This window comes from Ursus americanus, chromosome 24 (genome assembly GCF_024610735.1).
Source record: "Ursus americanus isolate L20-20 chromosome 24, mUrsAme1.1.p, whole genome shotgun sequence".
NCBI lineage: Eukaryota > Metazoa > Chordata > Mammalia > Carnivora > Ursidae > Ursus > Ursus americanus.
This window is the reverse complement of record NC_142150.1, coordinates 4,940,865-4,953,770: the sequence shown is the minus strand read 5'-3', so window position 1 is coordinate 4,953,770 and position 12,906 is coordinate 4,940,865.

Below are 12,906 nucleotides of genomic sequence, written 5' to 3'. Positions count from 1 at the left end.
CAAGAACTTGTCCACTGTTTGAGGCTTCCATGCTAAGCAGGACATCCCCAAGCAGAGGTTGTGCTGGCCCTGGGCGTCCTCCCAAGCAGCCCCACCAGAGAACACCCAGGAAGGCCTGTGATAATCCATGTCTTTTGTGGTTTCTCACCCCCCTCATCCCCATCCAGCATCCTCTGTGTGTGCTGTCACAAGCCCATCTACTCTGTGGTCCGAGGACAGCTCAGCAGGGCAGCCCCATGGGGCATTTGGATTGGAAAAGGTTTTTGGGGAGAGGAATGCTAAACCCCACAAATGAACCTGGCATCACATTGTCAGGCAGGGGCTCTAAGAGGCGGAGACATTCTGAGTCAGAATTTGCATTTCTAAAAAGTTCTCCTTGTTTGGGTGCCCCACTATGGGAACTCCTGCTTTATAGAATAAGAGAAAGTCAGAGGTCATTCCAGCTCAACAGTTAACGTGCAACGTAACTTCAGAGTGCAAATGGATTCTTCTGCAAGGCCCCTAAAGAAAGAATTTGCATCCCAGGAGTCATTTGCACTATCCCCTCCCCAAACTCCATCTTCTGTGCAGGCCCTGCTGTCCCTTACTACATCTCCTGTGGGCTCCACAATGGCCGCTCTGTCTTAGCACTTCTCAAGTGAGAGATGACATCCTCCACTCTGTGCTCCAACTGCTCAGAGAAGGTTATCGAGATGAGGTACCTGCACAGAAATAGCTGCCAACCAGGCAGGCTCTTGGTTCTGGGGCTGGAGATACAAGATCACAAGGTCGCGATGACAGCAGCAGGAAGGCCAGCACACCCAGAGAGATGAGAGCTGGGCAAGGGTCCCAGTACCCATAGCTGCCCCCTCATGTCCAGCAGCCCCTGTCTCCTTCCCTGAGGTGTGCACACCATGATGGTGCCCTGCCTCCAGGTGTGATGGCACCACAGGGCACTCCAGGAGAACAGGGAGAGGTGAATCTGGCCCCAGAGTCCCAGACAGGCTGCTGCAGGCACACCATTGACTCACTTGGCCCATTGATCTCCCCAGGACTTCTTCTGCAACATTCTCAAAGGGGAAAACTTTCTCCAACTTCCAGAGCCAGTGTGAAAATTTGTAATATAATTAGAACAAGGCAGTGTAAGAGCCAGAAAGGTCCTCAGAGATCTCTGGGTGCAGGGGTTCTGCAATTGTATTATCCACCATAATCAGTTGGAGGGGAAATGCAGATTCCCAGGGCTCCTTCAGAGGTTCTGATTCTGTCAGCAAGTGATGAGCTGGAGCCCCAGGTGCACCTCTCTTCCTAACTCTCTGTTCAATGACTTCACTTTGCTAGCTTGAAACTGGCCATGGTGGGAATATTTGTTTACACCACAGAAATTGGGCAAACATTACAAATCGGGGTGTTTTGTTTCATTATACTTTGCTTTGTTTTGGGAAGTCTGCTGTGGACCATTTACTAGCTCACCATGGAGCATGTGGGTCTTTATTTTCAAGCATCCCAAGGAATTAGGGTGCAGGCCCATTTTGAGAGAGAAACACTGATCCAGTAATGAGGTTCTAACCCAAACCCATCATTTTACAGAGAGAGAAACTGAGGCCCCGTGAAGGGAAGAATCTTGGTGACCGTCACTGTGGTAGGTCCCTTGTGGGGTCACAGCTACTCAGTTCAGGGCGGTGGGGGCTTGGGGCAGCCCTGCCTGTTTTCTAGACCTTTTCCTGTGGCCTTTCCACCACACACCCTCAGTGGCTTATTGGTTAAGTAAGAGAAGGCGGGAAGGTTCTGCCCTTTGTCAGCATCTGGAATTTCAATAGGCTTGACTAGAGGTTATTAGTGGCCAGATCACTGGACTGGAGTGCCCTGGACAGCAGGCACATGAATTCCAGGCATGGAAGGCTCCAGGGCTGTCCTGCCCTTCCCAAGCCTGAATTGTTCAGCTCATTGAATTTAGAGAGATTCCCAAGCATCCTCCCCACAAATTCCCTGCCGTAAAGTAATAAGCTGTTTTCTACTACTCCCAACCAAAACCACCTTCAGAAATACAGCCACAGAGCAAGTTAATAGAAACAAGAACCCAGGACACCCACCCCTTTGTCTTGCCCCTACCTCCAGCTCTCAGATGGGCTGCAAAAGAATGAGTGAGCATGGAAATAAGCAATTTCCCAGGGCAGTGTTTTTTTCAAGATCATCCCAGCCAACAGCATCAATGACCCTGGACTTGTATAGGAAATGCAAATTCTCAGGTGTCCCCTCAGAACTGCTGAACCAGAAACTCTGGGGCTGAGGTCCAACAAGCTATGGCTTCACAAACCTTCCTGATGCTTCCATACTGATGCTCACTAAACTTCAAAGACTGCTGTTCTAGTAGGAGGGGCTGTAGTTTCTGCCTCCTTGACAATGAATCAAAGGCTGTTTGGCTCAGGAGGAAAGGTCATCAGGGTGCCAAGCCCACCACCAGCTGTGTGGCCAGTCACACTTCTTCCTGGCCAGCCTCCTTAGCCCCATGCTCCTGGGAACTCTTGGGCAGTGGAGCTGTAGCCATGCATCTTGAGCTAAGACAAAGGCCCTCTTTCTAAAGACTAAGGAGCCAGTATCTTCCCAAAAACAGCAGGACAAGCTCATCAGAGATACAGCAGAGAAATTTCCTGTCTCTGCTTGGTGTCTGATTGAGAGAGTGACTCAGTGGACATTGTCTGGCCCTTTGGATTCTCAGAAGCTTGCTCTGGCTGGCCTGGCGACAGCTTGAGGAATCTTTCTAGAAAGAGGCCTGCCAAGGACCTGGCTCTAGAAGCCACTTCAGCCTCTCCAGTGTGGATCCACTATTTTCTCTGCTTCTTATGCTCCCAGGTGCAGGAAGAAGATGAGATTTGAGGGTAATTTAAAAAGTGAGGTCTTGGGGCACCTGGGTGGCTCAGTCAGTTGAGTGTCCGACTTGCTCTCAGCTCAAGTCTTGATCTCAGGGTCGTGAGTTCAAGTCCCACATTGGACTCCATGCAAAAAAAGTTAGGTCTTGGGGAAAAAGACAAGATAATAATAAAAAGAGCTACTACGATATGAACAGGCATTGACTTCTTCCTGTATATCATGGTTTACCTTGTTTATATCTCACCATGATCTAATGATATAGTTATTACTATCCCCACTTTAGAGGTGAGGAAATAGGGACTAAGAAAGATTAAGTAGCTCTCCCAAGATCATACAGCCAGGGAGTGGAAGATCAAAGATCAAACCCAGGTCTGACTGACTCTAGACCCCACAAGTTTCACAAGGAACAACACAGGAATACAGGTGCAGAGGTTCATCCAGGGCAGAGGAAGGGTATCTGCTGCTGAGACAGGTGGCCAGGGGCTAGCTCAGATAGGATGGGAAAGGAGAGCCGGAAGGGTCCTTTTCTAAAGTGGGAGAGCAAAATAGGGACAGGGCCTTGAGGACTCAAGGAAGAAGTAGCCCAGCTCCCCTGGGAAGCAGGGGAAGAAGCAAAGTAGGAATGACAATCATGGCCAGGCTTGAGTTGAAAAACATACGTTTGAAATGAAGCTAGTGAGAGCAATTACACAAGCCAAAACTCAGTAATTCTAGATCTGAGTTTGGAGATAAGAGCTGAGAGGTGTCCTAAACGGGGATTGCAAGGAGCTTGCCATCTATGGGAAGAGAGGGAAATGGCTGGGATCCTGGTTGGGAGATGCCCTAAGTAGGGCACTCTGTGGTGCTGCTCTGAAGAACTTTGCTCCCAACCCTGGAAGAACATGGCCCAAATTCCCAGACAGAACAATGTCTGTCAGTTGATGTGGTCAGGGTGGAAAGAACTTTCCCCACCCAGAGAGTGTAAGGCTCTGGAAATGGTTGTGAGTTGGAATCAAGGCAAGTCATTACCCCCACCTTTACCCAGCTGATCAAAAACAAATAAATCAAATCAAAAACAAAATAAAAGTCATCTTTTAATTCCTCTTAACTCATCATCCCCCTCCTCCATGCAGCTGGTCAGTCCATCCTATCTGTTCTACTTCCATACTGAATCCATAACCATCTAGACCCCATTAACCACAAAGCAGTCAGTCATCCTTTAACAATGTAAATGAGATCACATCCTCCTCCAACCTAAGTCTTCAACAGCTTCTTATTTTTGCACACAAAACTCTACATGGTTCTCCTCTCCAGTAGAGTCTCAGATCATGTCATATTCCTGAGAGAGGTCTTCCCTGACCACCCAAACAAAAAGAACCTTCCCCTATCATTCTCCTGTTAATACTGCTTATCATTCTCTGAAATTTCCTTGTTTATTTATTTGTTTGATTATTGCCTCTCTCACCCTCTGCTTCACAAGTACAGAGGCCCTATCTTCTAGTGCAGTGCCTGGCACATGCTAGAAATTCCAGAAACTTCTGTGGAATGGTTCAAGCATGGTAGAACCCCATGTAGCAGAGCAGAGAAGTGGCAGAGATCATCCAGGAACCAGATGCTGAAAAGATAAAGGGAGCCAGACAGAATACCCAGCCCTTAAAAGGAAGAGAATTGGGTTTCCAAAAATTTTCTCTGAGAAGAGCATTTGCACCCCTAGCTTATGAGACCTAACAGCTTCCCTGTCCTGGAAGTTATATGAGACAACTTTTTTTTTTTCTCCTAAGCTGCTTGAGTTTTTGTTTCTTTTGCTTACAAGTTAAAAAGTCCTAATTCATACATCCTCCCCATGTCTTCTTGGTGAACACAGCATCAAAAGAAGGTCCAGCAGTTGGTGGGAAGAGCAAAGCACAGGAGATAAGTATCCTAGGCTTATCTTTTACCTCTGTGACCATAAGTAAGTGTCTTTCTTTCACTGGGTTGCCGAGTCTATAGCACCTGAGATCTGGTCTAAGAGTCCTCCCAGGTGTATCTGACAAGGACTCTGAGGTCATGAACTAAGAAAAGAGGTCATTATTCAGGCAGAATGCATATTCTGTTTATTTTCACAGCCCAGACAGGTCCCAGAAGGAAAAAAAATCCACTCAGATGGGATTTGGAAGACAATTTAATGAAGGGTTATTTATGTCAGGGTTAAGAGCAAAACAACTGTTTTGAGGCACCCAGGTACTGACGAGTGGAGAAGCTGTTATCACCTCTAAGCCTAGAGAAACAGGGGGAAAATAGCTTGCTGGTGTTCCAGTGGAACCATGGAAGAGGCTGTGCAACCATGGAAGAGATCATCTCAAAACCACAGCAACAAGCAAGGAAGGAATTCCCTAACCTCTCTCTTATCCTTCTTCTGATCTCCAGCAGTGCCTCCATTGACAGAAATCCAACCAGAGAGACCTGGTGGTGTGATCTGAGGACCAGCCCCTCAGGATACAGAGCAGATAAAGATGGAGAAGCTGTGGGGGAGGGTGCACAGGGGAGGGAACCAGAACCTAGAAAATAACCATGATCCACAAGCACTCTCAATCCCCACATCGTCCCTATCATTCAAATCTCTCTATAGAAGAACTAAACTGTCCAGGAAGCCACTAAATTGCCATAATGGTCTTGACAGACCCAGATTTACAGCTTTTGGCTAAGAGCTTTCCAAAGACAGAGGCAAGAACTTCAGCTATGCTATCAGGCACAAGCTACAGCTGCCACAAGAGCTTCCAGAAAAATTTCACCAGTAAATGAAAATTCTGATAATTTGAATAATTGAAAAGCCTTAATGCCAACCTCCAGATACATTATTGAGGATGAATGGACAATTAGCCAGGAAGAAACCTAATGGAAACCATACCTGGCCTAGGACTTTGTAGGATAAAACCCAACCGATCTACTTTAAATTCCCTGCAATTAATACCCACCTTTGGTTTAAAAGGTCTGGCCTCAAACACATTCTACTTGGTTACAACAAATCTCCCCTAAGGCCCTAGATAAAAAATAGTAGAACTAATGACCAAAGTGCAAAAATCTTGATAATGCAGAATGTCAGGTTTCAATCTGGAACTAAGAATATTTCTAAAGGTGTGCAGAAAGTTTCCATTCTTTTAACTCCAATCTTCGCCCCATCTCAGCAGGAACTAGAATGGTCATTGTCCCAATTTCCTCAAGAATGAGGAATGATCAAAGGACAGTGAAGATTGAAACCAGTAACCAAAGGGTTAACGGGACTGATCACATTTCAGACTAATAAACTCAGCTGCAACTTTTTACCTAGACCTTTTTATTTGCCTTTAAATTTCCCTGACTCTCCTTGGGAGAGGCAGGTTTGAGGCTTGCCCTCCCATCTCCTCATTTGGCTGCCTCTCAAATAAACCCTTTCTTTGCTGCATCCTTGATGCCTCAGTGATTATCTTTGTTGTGCATCAGGCAGATGACCTTGGGTTTGCTTATACAACGAGGTCATTCTGTCTATTTCTACAAGAAAATATTTTTTTAAGAAAATATTTTAAATATGCAACTCTACCCCCCAATTACATATTTTGAATGATAAACTCTCGTAGGATTTAAAGTAAAATGGAAAGTATGTGTCTGTTACATTATTTAAAAAATAAATTTAATTTAAAAATAAAGAGTCTGACCTCAGACACACCCATTCTTCCTGGAGGGAAATTCTCCAGAATCCATTCTTGCCAAAGCCCCATTAGAAAAGCTGGAAAGAGGGGAGAGGACACGTTTTAGTCCAGAAGACTAAGACCCTTCTAAGAGAAAGAACATTCCAAAAGAAAGAGTGTGCCATTTCAGAACATGATGATCTCAGTATTGCTAGATGAAGTTTAGTCCAGCAAACAATGAATGGAGACCATCCCTGTGCCTGGCACTATGCACATCACTTGGGATACAAGTGATCAAGACAGTCTCTGATCTTGGGATGCTTACAGTATAATAGTGGGAAAAGAAACATAAATAAAGCATTTCCATACTAGGAGATAATTAATAAGAGAGGTGTAGCAAAATGTCTCACCATAATTGTGGATTTCTACTTTATATATTCTGAGGCTATGTTATTAGGAGCATATACATTTAAAACTCTTACATCCTGTTAGAAAATGTTAAATTTTGTTATTATAAGGGCCTCATTATCTTTGTGATGTTTTTTGACTTAAAGTCAATTTTATTCAATATTAATATAGCTACACTACCATTATTTTGGTTACTCTTTTCATGGTAAATTGCATTTTTACTTTTGCCCTTTATATATTCCTACATTTTAGATACTTCTTGTAAAGAACCTACAATTAGACTCTTTTTTAATCCAATCAGCGTAAATTGGTGAGGTGGGGGGGTTATGTGTTACTCAGATGGTTATCTGGGAGAAGAGCTTTCCAAGAAAAGGAAACAGTCAAAGCAAAGACTCTAAGGCAAGCATGAATCTAATGTTTGAGTAAGAGCAAGAGATTAGGGAAGTGAAGCAGAGTAAAAAAGGTGGGAAGGAGGGGTGTAGGACAGGATGAAAGCAGAGATAAAGAATAACTGGAGCGATGGTCTTGAGTAGTGGGAAGGGAATGTAATCTATTGCACAAATGGAAGAAATGACTCTAGTTAGGAGCATGGAAAGTTCATCTATGGCAGCTAGTGGGAGAAGAGTACCAGGAATCAGATGCCAGTGTATAGGAGTTGTGGTGAGGTCTACGGAGGGTCTCTTCTGATTGATGTCATTTTCTCAATGAAGTAGGAAGTAAGGTCAGGAGCTAAGAATAAGGATGGTGGAGGAGGTGTTGAGATTTTGAGGAGAAGGTGTGAAATAATGATCTAGAAGTATATGGGAGAGTGAATGGACTGAAGATATATGATTTCCTGGCAGAAAAAATTAAGGCCCAGGCTCATGGATTCATGGATTTTAAATGAGGCAATCAATGAATATGGTTGTGTGTTTTTCTCTAGGCATTGAGGGTCCTTAGTCCAGATGCAAAATTGCTGACATCTTCTCCACCAAATTCTATTGAATGATCATCTGGCCTCTCCTTGAACACCTCTAGTGGCAGGGAGCCTATCACTTCCTGAGAAGCTCATGCTATCATTAGACAGCTCTGATGGTTAGGAAGTGTGTCCTCATTTCTTCCTATTCATTCCCCCTATATTTTAGCCTCTGTGTCTGTTTTTTATGTCACTCTATATCTCCCTGTGTCAAGTTATCCAGAAATTTAACAACGTATCCAGCTGGTGAGACTGGGAAACACAAGAACTCTCACACATGGCTGGCGGGAATGCAAAATGGTATATTGCCTATATCTAGCAAAATTAGATATTCATTTACTCTTTGGCTCTACAATCCCACTTCTAGAAAAGATAAAAAATAATGGCATCACATTAGATTAAAATTGGATTAAGAGGATCCCAGGTTGAGTTCATGCATACTCCCTCTAAGAAAACAGGAATATTTTGCAAAATTTAGCTCCAAAGCTGTTTATTACAGCATTTTTTACAATAATAAAAATCTATCTAAAAATAAAAATATACAATTCACCTGTATACAAGGGATTGATTAAATAGACTTTGGCACATTTCTTCAATTGAATGTGAAATAGACATACTACATGATGCGATACGAGAATATTGAATGGCGTAGAAAGATACATATGGAAAAAGGTTTCAAAGAAGTAAGTTTGGTGTGGTAACAATTTCATAAATACGTACATAGAATACAAAAGAAATAATATACACCAAACTTAATGGTGGATTTCTCTGCCATATAAGATAACTAACAAATGCAGTCCATCCTCTTCTTTGGGGGAAGGAGCTTTCTTGTATTTTCTAAATTTTCTATATTATTTTAATAATTACAAAAAGAAGTTATTGATTTTTTTAGAATAAATCTTTAATTTTAAAACAGTTTAGATTTCCAGAAAATTTCCAAAGATAGTAAAGAGACTTCCCATTTACCCTATAGCTGGCTTCCCCTATTATTAACAGCTTACATTGGTATGGCACATTTGTTACACTTAAGGAGCCACTGTGGATACATTATTATTAACTAAAGCCCATATTACTCAAATTTCCTTAGATTTTACCAAATGTCTTCTATTCTAGGATCCCATCCAGGATAACACATTACATTTAGTTGTCATGTCTCCTTAGGCTCTTCTCAGTAATTTTTTTAATTAAAAAACTTTTCTAATTAAAAAAAAAAAAAACCCTGCCAGCCCTTCCACATTGAGTTCAAGACTAACTCCTCCATAAAACCTAATTTTGTCTTCACCCAATCCCCTAACTCCAGCCAGGAGATTTTTATGCCTCCTCTGAGCTCAGACAGCATTTTGAAACAATAAATCTTGGAAAAGACAGGCTCAGGAAGAAGACGGGTCCTGTGTCAGAATGCATGATGCCAGTTCATGCCCTTGATGTCCCCCACTCCCACTACTCCACCATCTCTGCCCCAGCCTGTGTCCTTTGAGGGAAAGAGAAGGTAACCAAACAAGTCTCACTATGGCCGCCCTTTTCCTACTCCCTGGGCATCTCAGACCAGGCCCCCAGAGAAGGAGAAATTTCTAGTCTCTCTCTTCCCTAAGGACTACCATCTACCCCAGAATTCTGAGTGCCTTCGATAGGTTGTTGAGGAAGGTGTCATTATTCCAAATTTACAGACCAGAAAACTGAGACCCAGAGAAGGAAGAATGAGAGGTGAATCTGGGAGACCTGCGGGACAGACTGGGTGGAGGGGGTCCTGCAAAGCAAACTTAAGTGCCTGCTTCGTGCGCCCTCTGGTGGAGAAGGGACTGCTTTGCACTCAGAGGAAGGGACTGGGGGAGGCATGGTATTTTAAGATGTTGCCAGGCCCCTACACTTTTATTGTTGACATCCTCATCTACATCATATTAAAATGCACCTATATCTAACATTAAATATAATTTATATACAACTACACAAGAGTTGAGTTGAAGTAGACCAATGGACATGCAGATATTTAAGTAAACATTTTTTAATCTGTTTTACAATTTTCATATTTTGAAGCAAATCACTTACTTTGGAAACTTGAACGTTTTCAAGAGTCCTTGAAAAGTTCTTAGGCCTTTAGCTCATCATCCTGGGATCTGAGGGACAAGATGTCCAGATCCTTGTTCTAGTCAATATCAGCTCAGGTTTGGGGTGTCAAGGAGGCAGCAAGAGCAGGGACAAGAACTTGAACACCGTCTGGCTGGTGAAGTCCCACATGGATGGGGTGATGTTCCAGACATGACCTCAGTGGTACATGGAGAGGCATGGTATATGTTCATGCTTCTTACTAAGCTTTACTTCCTCATTCTGCATTCCCAATGCAAACACCCCACCAATTAAGAGAAAGTGGACTATGGCTTTATATATATATGGCTTCTTCAGCTCATGCAGAACACAGGCTCTTCCTTTTAGACACCCAGCTGAGACTGCCCAGAACTTTCACAGATTTTTATTGAACCCAGATGGAGAACAACAGGTAAATAAAAGCTGAGGAAACAAGAAGTCTGGTTTTACTGTCCAAGGCTGGGGTTACAAGGAGCTCATTCCCAGGGTTCAAAGGCCTGTAATATTTCACTTCCATCCTAGAGAGATTACCATCAACTAGCTTCAGAAGGTTGGCCACCTTCCTGGGCCCCTGCCTTCTCAGCTCCCAGCCTGCCTCCACATGGTCAGCGTCATCTTAACACCCAGCATCAGTGAACCTCCTTCTAGACATCCTAACATCCCTTCTCTGAAATCAAGGCCAAAGATGAGATTAATTCCCTTCTGGTTACCTGGGACTCTTCTCCCTAGTACTAGTTTCATCTGAGAAGCAGGCCTGTTTCCCCAGATAACTGGAACAAGGAATAAGCTTACTTTGTAGGAGAGACCTTATCTCCAGCAGAAGGGCTCTGGCTTTATCCTTTCCTGTCACATCCCTATAGGTGAGCTGTATATGCAATAGTCATTGAAGTAGAGTTAAATGTTATACAAGCAGAATATCGCTCCCTAACACAAGACATACAACATCGGAAATTTTGTCCCTTTGTCTGCAACAGATTGAAGTATAATGACGTCTGTATATTTCTAGAGGCTCAGATTGAGAAAACTGAAGAATCATCAGATGGATGCTATTAGTTAGAAAGGATTGTTCTTCTCCAAAACAAACTCTGAAAGACACTTGCTACATGTGCATTACCTCCTATTCAAATTCCAATGACTGCCACATCTAATTATTCAACATAGGTTAATAAGAGCTATAGATTGTGTTGGCCACTTAGGAGTCCTCAACTCTATATGACTGTATAGAATATTTTCTATTGACTAACGTGTCTAGTGTCTTTTTTGAGGGGGGAAGGGAGACATCTAGCTTCAAACCTTTCTTTCCTATTAGCACCCTGACCTCCCATTTGAAGAATTCCTTATTGTGTGTAGTCTTGGTGGAAAGTAGTGCTTGCTTCTCACAATGGAAGATGAATGTTTCCTTAACCTATCACAGTGGGGATGCAAGCACATGCAGTGCGCTCAGAAATCCCTCAGCATTCTAAATCTTGAGTGAGTGACCCAACAGTGTAGAATGACTGAAGGTCATATTCATCACAGTAGCAACAATGCAAACATCTCTGTTCCCACTGTAACATTTTCTGAAGTTTTGCTAGCTGGGTTTCAAGAGCATCCTTATTTTCTTCCTGTTTCCCAGTTTTGTCCTCCACTTCTATTATAGTACGAAACCTCAAAGATGGCCCCCAATGATCCCTGCCCCTAGTATTCACACCTTTGTGTAATTCCCCCCACATTGTACTAGGGTTGGTCTCTGTGATGAGCAGAATACAACAGAAATAATTCAGATATAAGAGACATGGCAGCTTCCATCTTGCACTCTCATTCTCTCCCTCCACCCAGCCATCTTCCTCCTTCAATCAATTGCTCTGGGATAAACCATGACATGAACAACCTTATGAAGAGGTCAACATGACAAGAAACTGAAACCTCCTGTCAACAGTCACAAGAGTGAGTTTAGAGAAGATCCTCCAGCCCCATGCAGATCTTTGGAGACTGCAGCTCTGGTTGACATCTTAACCACAATCTCAAGAGAGATCCTGAGCCAGAACCACTCAGCTAACCCATCCCCACATTCTGAGAATTTAAGAATTCGGTGAGGTTCCTATATTCTTCCAAAAAGATTGCTTTCCTGCATGACAGAACCCAAGTCCATTTCTATTGCTGGCAGCCAAGAACTTTTACTGATACACAGATTGATGCCATGAATGGAATGCATGAGACAGATACTCGGGGAAATGTGCAGAATAAGGAAATTTAGGATATTTATTTAGCTGATGTATGGTAAGTAGCATAAAACCCCATTCACATTCCAGAATGGAAATCCAGCAACTATGACACTCGGTAAAAAATTGTTTACCTGGAACCAAGTTCCCATTAAATGCAGGGAGAAGGTGAATTGTTATGTCCCTACAATCCCCAAATTCTCAAGCTCAAGGTGTGAACTAAAACTCAAGGACTTTGGACTTTCTATGATAGTGCTAAAGAAATTTCTCATCAGTTGTAGGGCCAAAAGGACCAAAATCCAAACTTTAAGTTTGAGCTTTTCATTATGGAATTGTATCATATGATCACCAGGTGTCTTATATGAAATTAAGACATTAAACAGGAATGTGGATGATCCTGAGATTTTTGAAAGGAGATATTTGGAAAGATTCAGGGGATTTCAAAAATATTTAAAATCCCTACTCCTCTGTTGAGGCTCTTATACCTCATGCCCAGTTCAGAAAGCTATTTTTCCCTTGCTTGAGGATGCTTTTACTTTTTAAGAGAAGGCCTGTTTCCCTCATGTCTACTACATACAATGGGTGGCAGATAGATAGATAGATGATAGATAGATAGATAGATTTATAGGTTCTATATATAGGATACGATGCTATCTTTTATTAATTATATGTGTTACAAATACCTCTACTAGTTTGCCAATTGTTCTTTCACTTTATTGCATCCTTTAAAAAAAATAGAAGCTTTTAATTTATTGACTTTTTCTTCTATGGTTAGCACTGTGGAGGTTAA